We start from the raw sequence: 14769 nt of genomic DNA on the forward strand, positions 1-14769 counted from the left end.
AGTCATTCATGCCAAGTGGAATGTAAACGACACGCGGAGAAAGAAAGAGAGAGAGAGAGAGAGTGAGAGAGAAAAAGACGCATTCCTCAAGTGCAGACCGCATTCAGCCGATTGAATGAAATTAATGCGTTTCCATGACCGCGCGCGTCCGACAAGATCTTTGCAGAGAAATAGTCTTTTGCGAGACTCCGGTAGAAATGACGGCGCATAAATCAACGACACCGCGTCCGCGTTTTTAGAAAACGGCACGTGTGTATTTTTATTTCAAAAGAAACTCTTTCACGTCAGAAAAAATATATACTAATTTTCATTAAATGACGCGCGCTCAGATTCAACCGCTCTTTCTGTTTCTTTTACTCTCTCTCTCTCTCTCTCTTTCTCTCAATAGTTGAAATTAATGTAAATTCATTAAGTCGATTTTTTTTCGGCACGAGTGAGAAAAAAATTTCATTTTTCGAAAAAGCACAAAATAAAAAAAAAATCAACAATCTGCCGTCGCCGCCGCTGTAATATTTTATTCAACCATCACCGCGCGGTATATTGCGCGCCGCGAAACATCCGGAAATTGTCGCGTGACTTCGCTGAAAATTTCGACCGCGAAATTTATTTTCTCGCGAAAAGTTGTCCGGCGCGAGTTGTATATGCAACATCGATAGATTATGCCCCGCATGCAAGGAACACACAATGGAGTCTCCGCGCCAAATCTTTTCGATCGTTCACACGGAATTTTCTAGTCGACGGTCGCGGGTGATATCCTGGATTATGGAGCGAAAGCGAACAATCCAGCGGGCGAAAAACTTCGGCGATTCTCCGACTGGAATTTTTGGCATGCGCGCGAGGTTATTGTGTATATGCAACGTATCGTTCGGCGCTCGACTTGAAAACAATAAATGTCCAATTAAAGACCAAAGTGTTTCGTCAAAAAAAACGGGGAAACGTATATAGAAAAAAAGAAAACAAAAATAAATAACGTATAGAAAGTTTGTTAAATATTTAATTGTAAACACTTTAAATGTAACACTATTGCAATGACACAACGGTAAGCGTGTTTGTCTCTACTTGTTTTACGTTAAATATTCAAATTGTAACAAAACATAACATAACAAAACTATTTAAATGTTTGTGCGATCTGCGAAATAAGAGAAAGCAAAATTCGATCGCGCAAATACAATTTCTACGATAATAGCGAGCGGAGGAATCCCATTAAAACGGGAACACCCTATATAGTTAAAGTGTCGCGCCAGCACGGAGAGAGCCGAAAAGTAGCGCGAGAAAATCGAAGGGAATGATACGTAAGGAAGCGCCGAGCTCCGCCGGAAGTGGATGAATTGGCTCAAAGGCTATATGGCCTGAAAGCCTCAAAGAGGAGGATCCGGCACTCAGGGCGACATAGATTATTCATGTAATTCTGCACTCACTTTGCCTAGCGATCGATCAGTCACGGAACGATGCTCATCTGAATAATGAAATTCGAGGATTCCTTGCGCCGATGACGCGACGCGGCGCGGCGCGGCCTCCGTCGAGATTTTCGAGTTCTCGAAACGCGAGTGGATATTCCCGACCCTGAATCCCGGGAAACCGATCTCGGGGATCTGAAATTTAAAGATCTCGAAAGGGTCTCCGCCGATTGTAAATTAATTTCGATGAAAGCGCAAGATCGAGGAGTGAGAGAGAGGAAGGGAGAAAACTGAATAAGAGGACTGGGCGATAGCGCAAATATTTTACTTCCGCTTTTTGGACGATCATTTTTCGAGTACGTTTGACAATCACGCGAGAGAGACGACAATTAAGAGAATCCGCTTAATAAAAATCATGAGGTTGACGGAAAGTCGAGCGCGGTTCGATCCGGAAGTTCGAATTAGTTGATTGGCCTACGGACCTTAGTTAGAATTACTTAATGCTATACTGATGTACAATTCAAACTTTAGATTCTATTGTTATTGTCGTAAATTAATAATCGCGGACATAAATATACCGGTAATTCAAAACTAAATTAACCAAAGTTGTGCCGAGTGTTCTTTCTCTCTCTCTCTCTCTCTCTCTCTTTCTCTCGCCACACGAGAGTTAAATTAAGTAATAATTTCATCATAAACTGCATTTAAATTGCTCTTTAATTATCTTCCAAATTTATAACCGCCGCGGATGAGACGAGCGCCGTTCTCGTTCTCGAGATTGATGTAATGCGGAAGAGAGAGGATCTTCCCGCTTTTAATACCGCGCGCGAGATCCTCTCCTTCTGAGCCCCCGGAGTGTATAACGATGACGAAAAGTTCGGCCTCTCTTACCGAGCAATTTTGCAATGAAAAATGATAAATAGCGTTTGCGGCCCGCGAACAATGCTCGGCTTCCGCTTATTTCGCCAATGGGACAGCCTTCGTGTGTATATACCTGCATATATGTATGTATATGTATGTATGTGTGTGTGTATTCAGCGTCTGTATCCATCCTCTCGTTGTCCCTCTGCAGTCCAAATTAAGTTTACCGTACTTTGATGTTGTACCTTAACAAGGTTCTGGAGGGTGCTGCTTTTGTTGCCAGTGTCTGCACGATCGCATTCCTCGGCAACTCGCGCGCGCGCACCGTTTGAAAACTTTTCTTGTGAACCGCTTCAGCTGACAAAGGGAATTCTGTAGGGCGGAAGAAAAATCGAAGGACGCGCGCGAGGAGACTCGATCGGGCCAATAATCAGCCGCGTCCGATGTGATTTCCGCACGTGACGCGCGGAAATATATACGCGATGAAATACCGTTTTTTTCTCGTATGAATATTGCGAATAATAATTGAGCGAGAGAGAGAGAGTGAGCGAGAGAACATAGCAACACAAAAATTCGCATTCAACTCGGCGGTGAATTTTACAACGCGCGAATAGTTCGCGTGATTTTTTATTTATCTCTAATTTCCCCCTCCTCCCCACCCCCGCGTTCCGACGCGCGGGCGTGACGACGTAATTTTTTAAATCCGCAATACCGAGCGTGTGAGCACAAAACTGGTCTCTAATGAATCATCAATTCAACCTGTCGAAACCTGTAACGCGCGCGCGGTTGCAACGCGCCAATTCAAGCGTCGTAAATGAACGTAATGCTCTGTAAATCGAAAACAAAACGCGCGCGCGTCCTCTTTCCCTCACGTATATCGATATGTATATTCAATTATACAAAACTATGTCTACATGTATTTATTTCTCATTTCAAAATTTATTATAACGCTCGTAGTTTGCATTTCGCTTGTTGACGTTTCGCTTTCGTTTCGCGTTTGACCGGAAATAATTTTTAATAATCTGTAAACGGGTTTGCGTGTTACGAGATTAGGATTTCAAGATACGAACGCGCGACGAGAGGCTTAATAGATGTAGTGTGTACAAGCGACGTGTGTGTGTATGTGTGTGTGTGCGCGCGCGCGCGTGTGGATCAAGCGCTCTGTCCGCGGGATGAAGCCTCCGGGTCGCAATCGCGACTCTGTGTGTCACAACCACATCACAAGACGGAGTGAGAAAGGTAATGACCTGTGTGTGCGCACGCCGTGTCTCTCTGAGAACGGAATGCTTGATTCATGTGTACATATATATATATATATATATATATACATATATATATATAACACACACGATGTGTCGTTGATTGTAGCACTATGACCTGTAAACATAGTTACCAGACTCAATTAGATTTACCGCGACCGAAACTTTTGCGCTTTGACACAATAAGAGTAGCAACAACCGCGCGCATACATACACGCGCGTGTTTTTTTCGCGTAACGCAGACGAAGACAGGAAATTTCAAGGTGTGTCGCGAGAAACAGAAAAGAATCGCTATAAATCGACATAAATTCAAACGCAAAGTCAAGACGCTCGAGAGAGAGAGAGACAAAGAGAGAGAGAAATGTTCGATAAAAAGCAGAAATAAAGAAAACGGGATGGGAGAACGAAAGAAACGAAGCGCAAGGAGAATCGGGAGGAGTAGCTTGCGGAGAAATCTTGTTTCCGCGCGCAAAACACTTCAGCGTCCCGCTTTGATCGTATCCCGCGCGTTTCCCTTCGGTATGATAAGTCCACGTTGTGTTTCTCGTTTCATGGCGTAATAACCATTTGCCCGGGTTCTCGGGGGCAGCGCGTGTTGTTTCTCCCGTCCTCCCTGCCGGTCCGTGGCTGTAAAACCTCGTTTTACAGCCGGTCCCGCGAGACGATGAAATTCCTCCGGCCTTGTCTGCGCGGCGCTTTTGCGGCCTTCCGAAGAGCTGTAAAAAGCCATCCCGAGAGCGAGGTGCGATTTCTATTTGCGCCTGCAGCGAACTGCTCGCAAACACACTGCGAAATAGCGACAGTGCTGCTGCTGCTGCTGCTGCTCTCCTCTCTTGTCGGCGCGCGCGATACGCCGACAAGGAGGTATTTCTATGCTGCGGTTGAGAGTAAATTGCGATGACAAGGCGACACCGATTACGACGAAACTTTGCATAACGGGGATACAAACGACGTGTATATTGTACATATATATATATATATATTTGGAAAAAGCATGTCACACCGGAGCGGAAACAGATTTACGCGAGAATCAATCTTGTTTCTTATCGTTTCGTTGTATTCCAATACCTCAATTACAGCAAGTTCAAATCAATCTCGATTCCGCCCAAAATTATCGGCAGACCGATTGAAGACAATTTTCTAAGAAAGCATTTATTGTTTAAAAAAATCGAAACATTCATTTTTAACTAAAACGAAGAAATAAGAAAATCTGTAAAAGTCACTTGCGCTGGATGTACGTGCGAATATTTTTAAACTGCAATTTAATACACACACACACACACACACACACGTTAATTTGAATTAATTTAAAATCGAAAAACCACTCTCTTATTTTTTAATCGAAACTTTATCTGCGAGTATCGACTTGGTGGGTTATATATGTATGTGTGTGTGTGTGTGTGCGTGTGCGTGCGCGCGCGCGCGGAACGATATTGCACTATGCAAATAGCGAGCGCGGGAAAGTCGCGCGTCGAAATGTAACGCTCGTCACGCGCGTATTTCTTATACGGCGCGCTGCAAAACGTAAGCGTAAATGACAAGAGAGCGACGGGCATTAATCTCGCGTCCTTCCTAGCTGATGAAGTGGCAATTTCCTCCTGATAGTAGGAGGAAATAGGGTCTGCGGACCAGTTGATCAAACCCTGAACAGTAACCTCCTGCGCTGCGCCCTACTACCGACTCGGTTACCCAATGGCTATACTGCATCCACCAATCGATGCTGCACTGTATGCACCTCGCCGGCTTTCACCTCCCCTCTCTCTCTCGCTCGGTGAGCCAGGAACGTATTGCACGGATCCGAGGCTCTAAAACGATCTCTGTGGTACAATAATTAACGTCGCTTTAAAATATGCCACGGTAACTCGAGAGAAGCCATTCAATGATACAGTTCACCGGAATTTTTTCTGGATTTGCTAACGCTATATGTATATATATATATATACGTAAAAAAATCTCGCGTCACAAAGCTCGTTAATTAAAATTGAAAACTGTTTTAAAACGCATAATTAACATAAATTAATATAAATATAAGTCAAGAGCACACAAATAACGAATAATAATGTAATTCTGTCTGCTGTAATTATCTTTGCAATATTATATATTTTATAGATAATTGAACAAAATAAATTAATACGTATGTTATTCGCAAGAGAGTTCGAAAAACTGGAAGCGTGTGTGTGATTTTTTGTTGCGCGGCATTTTTTCTCCTCTCAAAGGTTTCACGCGTGATTATCATCTGATAAGACCGTGTAAAGAATCCCCTTCTCCTCTTCTCCCTCTTCTGACGATCGCATCAGCGAGCGCTCTCGAGGATGTTTGCAGGCGGCTCGTTCGGGGCTCGTTTTTCCGGTTAATGAGCGTCGCGACAAAGCGCTCGGGGTGCGGAAATTTGGCTCCGGAATTACATCCCCAAAAAGTTGGGAGCGCCGGACTGCACCGCTGGGGCTCACCACTGCAGCCCGCCGCGCCGTACTCGGAGACTACTACTACTCGCGTACGGCGGGAACGTTAGAGAGGGAGGGAGGAAAAGAGGGAGGGAGGAGGGGTTGTTCATAGCGCGGATAGTAAATTACAGCGTACACAGGAGTCGTGTGTACGTTCCGGTGCGCGCATTGAGTAACATTTCCCCGAGAGTGCATTTACAACGGATATTACATCGAACTGGCAGAAAAACGGGCGCGTGTGCGCCGCGACTCGAGATTAAAAGCTATCGCTCGTCAGCGCCGATAAACTCGTTTTTTTTTCGCCCGGTTCTCTCTTTTCTTTCTGCCTCTCTCCTCTTCTCTTCATATCTGTGTGCGTCTCTCTCTCTCTCTCTCTCTCTCTCTCTCTCAATCTCTCTCTCTTCCTCCCTCTACCTCGTTCACCACCAAACGCATAGCTTCAAGATATACAGCATAGGGATATTGCCTATGTACTGCGCCATGCGGCGATTATGTACATACCTGGGCCGACGCCACCTCGAAGGAATGATCCGTCCGTCGATTCCGATTCCTGTTTGGTCGCTGATTCATCGATCCGTTCATCGATCGCTCGATACGTACAGTGTGTGTGCTTTATTAATTTCTCTCCTGCTCGCTGCCATTTTGCCTGATGGAGTTTACGCGAGGTTTGCTTGGAACAGTCTTATATTTGCAATGACGTCACCGCAAATATCGGCTTTTCCTCCGCGACAGCTAACGATATTTGACTTCCTCCCACATAATCCCCCGCATTATCAGTTGTCACGAATGACAGACACGTTTGTCAGAGTATTCGGAGAATTCTATATTTATACACACGTATGAAATATTCAACGCCAAATTCAATGCCGTTGCACAGCGGACAGATATAATCCGGGAACACGCAACAAATTTCTGTGTTCTCAAATCTCTGATTTAATAATGAGGAATTCACACGCGTTATACGATACGTCGGGGTGAAATCTCGGACGAGAGGTGTGTGACGTTGTTTTTCTTATTCGCAAGTAACCCCGTCGTCTTCCCGAGAGAGACAGAGATAGAGAGAAAGAAAAAGAGAAGACGGCATCTCCGCTGTTTGCCCGCGCAACAAAAAAAGTATCAGCGGATACGAGCGCGCATGGAGAAACAGAATAAAAAGATTGCAATTAACGAGCGCGTCAGCGGCTGCGAAACCGACACCGCCACCGCGGCCACGTCGCGAGGTGGAAATTTATCGCCTGTGCGGTTCTCTCTCCATTGAAAACCCGGGGGCCGAGCTGCGGCGGCAGCCGGCACTCCAAGTCGTCGCCGTGCCGCGCCGACTACAACAACGATGGGGGACCTCGGGCTTCGACGCGTTGCAAATGCCCCTCGTTACACAACTGCGCGCGAAGACGTTACACGTAGCCCCCGAAATTTTCCCGACATTTGTACCACGTGTAATTTACGACAGTCCTCCGTTTGTACAACGATTCGTCTCTCGCGCTGGATGAGCACGTCGGTCTCGTCGAGATCTGCGCAAATCGCGAGATCTCATTCCCGACGAAAACAAAATTAAAATTTCGCGGCGTTTCGGGCATTGAGGCAGCGCACTTTCTCATTTGCATATTTTTTTTTCAAGAAGAAGAAGAAGAAGATTGCGATTTATTACGTCACCGAAATTGAAAGCGCCGTGAGATCTGATTACGCGAAATTGCTTGATGTTGACAATTAAGAGAATTTCACGCACATAAAAAAAAAAAAGAATTGTAATTACGAAAGTTTATAATTTTCTTGCGCGATAAATTTGAAGATGAGAGAATTTTTCAGATTCAAGATTGTCAAGGCGTTCGAGATAACATTCGAGACTTCACAAAGAGAAACGCAGCTTTCAAGACAAAGATCAAGATTTTTAAATAACAAACTTAATTAACCAAACGCGCGAGAGATATATCCGTTGTATTTAACTCTGTTCGACTCATTCTACTCTTATAAAATTTAGGATCGCAGAACTAGCCGTTCACTCGTAACGATTCGTAGTGTTTGGTGTGTCTGGAAGTCTGACCACACGAGTGTATTTGCTACTCGGACATTTACCTTTGTCTGGCCAAATACGCACCACAACTACCGCACGCGAAAGACTGATTCGCCACTTGATTACTTGTATGTTCCCCGATCACACAAGTACTTCGACTACTTAGACGTTCACGAGGCTGACTGCGGAGAGCTCTCTTCCACCGAACACTCGCAAACCTATGCAAAATGAATTTGATTTAAACGTGTATCTTGCGCATCGCGAGCTCATGTCGTATTAATTAAAAAATTAAGTAATCAATTAATTCGGCTAAATAAAATTTAAAAATATAATGAAAATGAAATGTAAATGTAATTTATAGTTTTACAAAAACAACTGCTGATGTGATAAGTGTGTAAATCAAATTGTTCAATAAAAGTTAAAGCAGAGCATAGAAATTGGTTGCCGTTAAATCCGTCGTTTAGCAGAATTTTTCGAATTTCGAAACGCATTTTATTTTTTAACGTTACGTACGTTCGGCTAATTTTTATCGCGCAGTTACACGCGTTTGGCGCGTTTGTACAACACGCAGAGATCACACGCGCGGATTATTCCGGAGCAAACATTTTTCTGTGACTTGTTTTACGAGCGCGCGAACAAGATATCAGCTTTATTTCATGATTCTCGTGCGTAATGCACGACTCGCTTGTAATTCACCGGAAGAGTGATGAAAGCATCGTCCCCTCTTCGTCTCCAGTCCCCACCGATGAAACCGATAGTATGATTAATAATTTAACTCGCCATCGATCTGCTATGCTAATACGAAAGATTTATCGACTAGTGCGTGAATAAATTAAATCCGGATGTGATCACACCGAGCTCTCCTCCTGCCCTTTCCCTCACTCCATCTCTCGGTCGTCTATGGAATATAACAAATGTGATATTTTAACGCACATGTCGCATCATATGCATATTGTCAAAATCCGTGAAAATATTGTTTATACACATATTTATCGCAGAATTCGTTATAATAATTCCAATAAACGGCGTTAAATCGGTAACATATGACACACGTAGGTGTGTGAAGCGTGTGTGTACATTTGAGAGGCTATCTTCAAAAATTTGTGAATAATTTCGCGATAAAATTGTTTTTTTTTTTTTTTTTTTCAAACTGACATTAGAGAAACTTTTCATGTTACATTGTTTGAAATTATTGTAAGACGACTTTTTATATTTAACAATCGGATGAAACAAAGATGAAACAAAGTATCAAAGCAAACACAAAAAACACACAAGGTTGTACGTGTGCGTGTTCAACACAATATAATAATAGAAACATTAATTAAAAAGTTGATAACAGTAAACTCATTATGCAAAGCGTAACTCCGTCGCTTTCCAGTTAAGAGAATAATAAAACACCAGAGACAACAGAGAATTCACTTCACCTCACCTCAAATCGCAATATGTACTACCATATTGTGTTTTTATATTTGTTTTTCAAGCGGAGAAATTGTGACACTTACACATGCAATATATTAATACGCGACGTGCACATACATTTTGATTATTTAAAATACATCAGAGATTATCAAAGGTAACGTCCCCTTGTCAAGTGTTAATCGTTTCTTCATTAAAAAAAAAAATGCTGCAACACGCGCAAAAAAGAAATCGATACGATGCTGGCGCATTGCAAAACCCAGTTCTCTTCTCTTATTCCGCGGTGTATACGCGCGGCATTACACCGACGTTTTTCCATAAAATGCATGTGTTACGCTTTTCTTAACAATCAATCATTGTTACCATTGCGCATCCGGCATCATTAATATCCGCGACCGCGACCTGAGCCGCGAGTCAGACAGGCGACAGTAGCGCGCGGGCCGGACGTTTGTTTTGCGTGCAAACTTATTGTTCCTGAATACTTTTGACAGACCAACACAGCGCGTTTCGTTGCCAACGAACGTTACCGCCACGTTCTGGCTGTTGTGAAGTTGTTCGCTTCCTCGCTGCTTGTTTTGCCGCTGCGGCGGCGGTGCGCGCTTCTCTTCCGCAGCGTTTATTAAAAGTAAACCGCGAGCGCGAAAGAAACACGCGCCTGTATGGACCTACGTGATGTGTGTGCGCGCGGTCGCTAATTGAACGCGATATTTATTCACCGATGAAATCGGCGATAACATCCAGATAAACGCGATAATAGGAAGTTATTTTAGCTATTGATTTTTAATTCTGTGTTCCAACCGAGAGAATTGAATGATTAAAAGATATAGAGTTTCACAAAATAACCGTTCTGTACTTCCATTTGTTTATAATTTGATGCGTTAATAATTATTTGTTTTATTCTTTCGATTTAAAATTTAGTTTGCGAGTTGTTGTGTGTTTTGTAATAATTATTTTAATCAATGTAATATACGATAACCGGTAACTTCGACATCATATCCGGTGTATCGCACCTTGATTTTCTCCCGCATACCTCCGGCCGTTATTATCGAGCCGCGAATATCTCGCGTTAGTCAGCGGTTCTAAATAGTTAATACGCAGTTACTTAGTCCTGCAAAAATAATCTTCGAAACTGGACGATACGCGCGCGTAAAGAAAGTAATTAATAATAATTAATTAACTAGACACACACACACACAGCGATTGGTTTCCATTGACGCGTCATACCCCGAGTTATCGATTTTATATTATTTACATTGTTGGACACTCGAAATAAAGACACAGCCGTTAACGAAGATGTCGCTTTTATTTATCTAAAAATTATTAGAGTATATTGTGAAAATGGTAATTGCCGCGCTAAGGTTGTCTTTGTTCTCTCTCGCGCAACAATACGATGCGATGTGTATTTCGCATGCGCGGTAACATATTGAGTGTTGTCCGAGGCAGATGAAGAAGCAACATAACGATAGCGGTCAGCGGCGAACAAAGTTCGCTTTTGATGGTTAACACAAAGGCCTCACTAAACCTCGATGCAGGATGTTTGACTGGGTTCATCATTGACGGCTTTCGCTAGCGATTAGGCAAATGGTTCAGTCGGCGCGCTCGATGATTACTCTTTATTGATGTTTCCATATTGACTTAGCCACCTTTGTACTGTTAAAATAGGTGGTGCCAAAATACACCTAACACACAGTGTGTGTGTGTGTGGAATACGACGGAAATATTGAATTGTTGGAGTTGTACGTCGCGACAGAGTTTTGCGTACAACTTTTGCACCTTGATTGTTATTTCAAAACGATTACGAAACGTCGTTGTTTTAACGATGAAATTTAAATCGATTGTTACTCACAATATTATTGCGCGATTTTTACGTACAAAAAATTATCACGTTAATTGCGTTAACAAAATCGCTAGATAAGTATTTCTATTTCGGTCTCTAATTTGTTTTGCAAAATTCTCTTGTATTTCTATTGTTTATGTTATTATTTCCCTTCTTGTTATAATAAGTTTGTTACCCTTTTATTATATTTTACAACTGTTATGACATTATGTTGGATAAATTGTGTAAATTAATATTTGACTAAATATGTTTTAACCGATACATTTTAGATTCCGGTTTTTATCTTTGGACAAATTTCTATTTTTGCACATACTCACGATGAAGAGTTTAACGCGACAAACAGTGTCGCTGCGACGTAGGTAGCTACGCCAACTGCACTAAAACCAATGACGGAAGCAGTTATAAAGAATCTCTAAGCTCTAAGTATATAAAGTTTAAATCTTCTCAAAGCGAAATCCAGCAAATCCGCTGGCATAAGTAGGATTTATGTTAGACAGCGGAAGCGAGATGTCCGGACATTGTTAGGTTCTCTTTCCCATTGTATGAATGGGGAAAAAAAATCCAAACCTACGGCCTACCGCGCGAAATAAAGATATACTCGTTTACGTGACACACGCACGCACATCGCAAAACTTGGAGAAAATAATAAAAACGTAGAACCGATTGTAATAATAAAATTTAGCGAAGAGAAAACGCGCGCGCGGCCGCCCCTTCCCGCGGTATTTAATCTTTATGTTACGACGACGCGGCATGTGTCTCGAACAGCGCGAAATCGGAGTTACATTCCAGTTGGATTTCCCGAAAATAACGTAACGGCGCAATCCGAACACGGCGAAGTTCGCGCAGATTTTAGAGTTCCCGATAGCCACATTTCTGACTCGGATTTCTCCTTCCCGGGACTATCTATTATCCAAACTCCCAATCGATATCGTTACATAGCGCGCGCCGCGGCCCGTTTTATCGCCGCCGTCATCTCGAATAGCTAAAATGTTTTTGCCCGCGTAACGAGATAGTATGACGACTACCTCTCCCTTTCTCCCGGGAGAAACAAACGTGGACCATTGCCGAAACTTGATGTCCGATTCTCGATTCTCATTTTCCGCAACGCGCAAACACAGACGTGCCAAAACAAACTTCCTTGGTAGTTTAATTACGAACAAGAATTACATAGCAATTTCCGCCGTTGCATAAATACGAGAGAGAGAGAGAGAGAGAGAGGGCGCGCGATCAAGTTGGTTCGTTCGCGCGCAGGTTTTTACCGGCGCAGGGTGTCGTTCCACGGCGAATGTTCAGGCGCGCCGAAATCGCGCGAAATTTATTCAACCGCTAAATAATCCGCGATCAATTCTGATCACGTAAGCCATCCGACAAGGTCCCGAGGGTTAACGTCGCGATCATAGTCGCTCTTATATCGCCTAATCGTGCTACCGCCCTCTCCGGGATCGTTATTTAACCCCGCTTTTGTTCGTGCGGATCATAATCGCGCGTTGCGTTCCGTCTTTTCTGTAGTTAAATTTCTCCGCAATTTGAAAATCGCAGGCTACGACGAAGAATATTGTCTTAAAAAAATTGATGCCTTGGAGTTTATTGTGCTCGAGAGAGTCTTATATTTGAATAATAAATTTCCCTCGTCACATTAAGGCAATTATTTTATACTTGAATAATAAAAAGCGACGAAGAGAAGTTCGCCGCGCTGATGAAGACACAAAGAAGATCTCGAAAGGAAATTAAAGGCGGTGTCACGCTCGCTCCTAATCGTATCCCGTAACTTTGGTCCCGGAGACGATTCTTTGCCGCGCGCGCGAACGAGACAAAAGGGCGAGGTCGCAAAGCAAAACAACAAAACAAAACAAAAAAAAACGGCGAAACAGATTTATTTTTCTTCCAGCGGTCTCCACCCCCGGCCCGCCATAGATCTTTCCCTTTTATCCAGCGCGTAGCATGCGCGGCGCGCCCCGAAACGACGCGCGCGCGCGCGCGGCTTACCCGCAGCGTGGTATTTATAACTTCGACTCATTTTCCCTCATTGCGCGGAACAGCGGGATCCGGATAAATAATTGTTTTTGCCGAAAGTTTTATCGCGTTGTGCGGGAGCGCGACGCGGTGTATATATGTGTGCGAAGGAATGAACGAGCGAGCGGATTTATGGCTAAGAAGTTCCTACCGCGGGACTACATACTCCGCCGCCCGCGTTGCTGTTGCTCGATTGTTTCAACTCCGCCGAAGTAATTGCGCGACAAATCCGCAATCGGGGGATTCTTCCGCAAAACAGTCGCGGGACGATCGAGTTCTCTGGTTAAACGCTCGTTTTTCCTCTAACATTCGATTTCGACCGCGGAAGACGACGAAGAACAAGCTTAGACGCGCGCATAGAGACGCGATCACAGTCTTGCAAATCGTCGATATCAGTTTTTTATAAAGATGCAAAAAAACACTTTCGAGATTCTCGAAATACAAAAGAATAAATTTTAAATTTAGTTTTTAATATATATATATATATACATATATATTTATTGAGTTTTCGAGATTTCACAAATATTTCAAATACTTTCGATCGTCCAAACTACGCGCGCAAACTATAATTTTAATGTTTCAGCGTCACGTTTGAAACAAAAACGTCGTTAATTTTGTATCGCGCAAACTGTGGGGTTCGCGTGACAACGCGACGCGTTAAAGTGTAATAATTATTTATCTTTACATTTAGCCGATACATATCGGCGAGTTATATAAGCTTGTTACAGTTAAAAACGCGGCCGCACTCTGTTACTGTGGCAATTATCGACGCGCATCCCATAAAGGGGGTAAGAAACGAGGACGAGGTGAGTGTGGGGAATTGAATGCGGCGAGCACAAAGCTTTTTTGAAGCCGCATTGAGCGCCGTTGTTATTCGCGTATACTATAATACTCGAAAACACAAAAAAAAAGATACAATCGAATGTGATTTAAAAGACCTTCGCTTCGTTGATTCCGAAAATTCATTTAATCGAAAAGCCCTCCGAAAACATTCGCGAATGACGACCTCATCATTGTTCCGACGAACGCTCCGTAAACTCGTTGCAGCACAATTACCTGTTGGCTTCAACGAGGAGCAAAATATCCAAAAAAAAGAAAAAAAACAAAAAAGAGCGACAAAAAGAAATAATTCTCTATAAACCCAATTAAGCTGTAATAAATTTATTTAGCTGAGAACATTTTTCCCGTCTCTCTCCTCGCGCGCAAGAAACAAAAATGTTAAAATTTTCTTTATTACAACAGACCACGCGGAAGAAAATTTTTTAACATTTTCCTCCTCCTATATAAAAAATCCATGTGTACCGCGAAGTGCGCGTTTTGATATCAAATGTATCGCATCTATTGTTGTCTCTTTTCCGCGTTGCCGATTAGTTGGTTGATCGAGTCGAGTCGAGTCGAGTCGAATCGAATCGGTAAGATCGAGAGAATAAATAATGACAGAAAAGCGATTTTGACAGTTCGTCGTATACGTGGAGAAAATTAAAAACGTGACTAAAGTAAAGTCACTTGACAGAAAAGAGTAGAAAAACAACAC

This window comes from Pseudomyrmex gracilis, unplaced genomic scaffold (genome assembly GCF_002006095.1).
Source record: "Pseudomyrmex gracilis isolate BER0280 unplaced genomic scaffold, ASM200609v1 scaffold_2, whole genome shotgun sequence".
Lineage (NCBI taxonomy): Eukaryota > Metazoa > Arthropoda > Insecta > Hymenoptera > Formicidae > Pseudomyrmex > Pseudomyrmex gracilis.